Raw genomic sequence first — 3,898 nt, forward strand, 5'->3', positions numbered from 1 at the left:
CGCACCCATACAAATCTGGATTAATGCTATATATAGTTTATATAGTGTGCAAGTATCATGCACTAATCTATTTGAAAAAGATGGGATGTATTATTAAAAAAATATTTTTTTATATAAATTCCATATTTATTTATTTTTTAATAAAAATGCACAACACTTGCAAAGAATACTCTGTATCTAACTAGCATTACTCTTTTTGTTATATATGCATCCGAGAAAGCCCAATATCCAGTGAGCTCCACTATAAAAGGCTAAAGAAACAAGGGAAAATCTTCTTGGACACCAATTTAAATATTTGCAGAAAGTAGGTTTATTCAATATAGATCTGGTTTAAATTCAGAGATGAGTTGAGATGAGTTGAGATGGTTTGTAAATAGTAGAATAAAAGTTGAATTATTTATTATATTTTATATAGAAATTTGAAAAAATTATAATAATAAGATGAGATAAATCGACAGTACCTCCTGGCATTAATGGCCTGGTAAAAATACCAGACATGCAATTAAGACAACCTGCGCCCCTAAAGATGGAGGAAGCTTCATTGAGAAAGAAATTAAGACTTCTGAAATGGGTTTGTTATTTACAATAATTAGCTGCATGCTTCGTCGATCGGCAGCCATGAATTTTCCACACGATTGACCTAAATTCGTTGATTCTTAATTATATACATATAATATACTGCTTTCCAGAAGGTCCTATATATATAATTTGTTGTCCAAATAACCACAAATTTGAATGATATATAAAATGCTTTTGAAATGATCTGTTTTGACCTTAGAAGTTGGGTACGTACGTAGGTACTAGATGCTTGCTATTCTTAATAATATTCCTACCTCAATTATAATATATTAATCCGCCTGTTATTGACTGAACCAATATTGTGGTTATTTCCTTTCGTGCTTCTGTTTTGACTATACACACACAAAAGATGGTGGTTCACTTTTGTGGCTCATTAATTTGGACATGTATACAGTAATTTAAACAAAAACGAATTCTTTTTTGTTTCAGAAAATTGACCTTAATTAGAACTGGCAAGATTCAACTATATATATGTGTGTGTTAATGAGTATTTATAATGAATTATTTGCGATAAAAATATATTTGTTTTGGCAAGAAGTAATCATTTTAATAAAAAATAACTGACAGCAAATAAATAATATCTTTTTTGTAATGCGTAGAGTGGTCGAAACTTGTGGGTGCTGCATCTCTGGAACATATATTAATTGGTCAAAACTTGAAGGATCTTGGAAAAAATTAATTTGCTCAAATGTTTGTCAAGATTTTATTGTTTCGAGTGAAAAGGAAATAGATACATAAAACTCGATGGATTTCGCCATATTCCCATTAAGTTACAGTTGCAGTCTAATGAGTTTATGAGGAAAGGAAGAAAACCATTTCGCTTTGAGGCAATGTGGGTGGAGGACAAGAATTGTCAAGAGATTATTAAGACTGCTTGGGTGGACAGTGTTGGAGAAAGAACAATAGAGGGGGTGATGAAACAGAATAATAGGTGTGGTGAAAAGCTAGAGAGGTGGAACAAAAACAATTTTGGGCATGTGCAGAAAAATCTAAGAAAGGCTAAGAAGAAACTCCAAATGGTACAAGATGCAGATCCTAAGGGCCTTAATCATGAGGCTATCAAAAATGCAAGATCAGAGGTGCATAAGTGGTTGGAAATGGGTGAAATCATGTGGAGACAGAGGTCGAGAGTGTTATGGTTAACTGAAGGGGATAGAAATACCAAATCTTTCCATCAGAAGGCTTCACAAAGAAAAGCAAAAAACATGATTAAGGGTGTTAGAGACTCTAATGGGACTTGGCATGTGGATTATGCAAGAGATGCAGTGATTGTGAATTATTTTCAAGGTCTGTTTACAACATCTACTGAGAGGGGTAGTGCTGATTTCTTGGAGAATCTAGTTGGCAGGGTCATTGATGATATGAGACAGAAGCTTGACAGGCCATTTGTAGCAGCAGAAGTGGGAGCTGCTCTTAAGGAAATGAATCCCACAAAGGCCCCTGGCCCTGATGGCATGGCCCCTCTATTTTATCAAAAATATTGGCATATTGTGGGTAGAGATGTTACTCATGCTGTGTTACATGCCCTTAATTCTGGTATTTTTCCTTCCATGTTGAACCATACTTTTGTCACTTTGATCCCAAAAAAGAATAAGGCTGAACTAGTTTCTGGCTTTCGACCTATTAGTCTTTGTAATGTCATATACAAGTTGGGTATCAAAGGTGATTGCAAACAGACCAAAAGGAATTTTACCCACCCTAATTTCATCTTCACAGTGTGCTTTTGTCCCAGGGAGGTTAACCTCGGATAATGTTCTAATAGCTTATGAACTAGTCCATTTTATTCGAAGGAAGATGCAAGGAAAGAAGGGTTCATGTCCATCAAACTTGATATGAGTAAAGCTTATGACCGTATAGAGTGGAGTTTCCTTGAACTAGTGATGCGGAAAATGGGTTTTGGAGCAAAGTGGATTGGTTTGGTTATGCATTGTATAAAGTCTGTTTCCTTCTCAATATTGGTAAATGGGGAGCCCAAAGGTCCAATTTATCCTACTAGAGGTGTAAGGCAATGGGATCCAATCTCCCTTACCTTTTCCTTTTGTGCACTGAAGGCCTTATTTCTCTTCTAAAGCAAGCTGAGTTAAATGGGACAGTAGAAGGGATTCGGATATGCAGGAATGCTCCTATTGTTAATTACTTAATGTTTGCAGATGACAGTGTATTTTTTTGCAAGGCTACTTTACAAACCAACTTGAACATAATGCACCTACTAAACATATATGAGAAGGCCTCTAGGCAGAAGGTGAATAAGGAGAAGACTGCCATGGTGTTTAGTAAAAATGTTATTCCTACTCAACAAGCTGTTTTCATGCAGGTGTGGGGAGTGCGGCAATGCCAAAACTATGACAAGTATCTGGGGCTCCCTTCCATGGTGGGGAGAGGAAAATACCAAGCTTTTTCTCAGCTTAAGCAGAAAGTATGGCAAAAGCTTCAAGGGTGGAAGGAGAAGATTCTGTCTCAAGAGGGAAAGAAGTACTTATCAAGGCTGCAGCTATGTCTATACCCACCTACACAATGAGTTGTTTTAAGCTTCCTTCATCTCTATGTACTGAATTGGAGAGTCTGATTGCTAAGTTTCGGTGGGGTCAAAAGGGAGAGGAGAATAAAATTAGGTGGGTTAGCTGGAGAAAAATGTGTGAATCAAAGAAAAATGGTGGTATGGGTTTTAAAGATATAAAAATTTTCAATTTAGCACTCTTAGCAAAGCAGGGATGGAGGATTCTGAAAGAGGAGGACTCACTACTTCACAAGCTTTTTAAGGCTAAGTACTTCCCCTCTTCGAAGTTTAAAGACTCTAAGCTAGGAGCAGCTCCTTCTTATGTGTGGAGGGGTATTTGAGAAGCAAAGAGTTTGCTATTAAAAGGGTGCAGATGGAGAGTAGGAGATGGAAAGGTTATTAATATATGGTCTGATTATTGGTTGCCAAAGCACAAGTTAATCCCAGTTTCAGACTCTATTACTCCAACTCAGTTGAACTGGACAGTCTCAGATCTGATAAATGAACAGACAAGGTGGTGGGATTTGGGAAAGGTACGAAGACTCTTACCTCAAAGAGAAGCTCATGAGGTCCTAAACATCTTGCTACCTACTGATAACAGATCTGATAGTATGGTGTGGGAGCATGAGTCTAATGGAATGTTTAGTGTCAGGAGTGCTTACAGACTATTCATGGACCTGGGTGAAGAAAGACAGCTTGATGAGGTTTCATATGGGGAGGAGCAAAGGAGATGGTGGAGGAAGATTTGGAAGATGAGAGTTCCTGACAGAATAAAGATTTTTGCTTGGAGGGTGTGTAGGGCTACCAACTTTGAAAAATCTG

Source organism: Juglans microcarpa x Juglans regia, chromosome 5S (assembly GCF_004785595.1).
Source record: "Juglans microcarpa x Juglans regia isolate MS1-56 chromosome 5S, Jm3101_v1.0, whole genome shotgun sequence".
Classification (NCBI taxonomy): domain Eukaryota; kingdom Viridiplantae; phylum Streptophyta; class Magnoliopsida; order Fagales; family Juglandaceae; genus Juglans; species Juglans microcarpa x Juglans regia.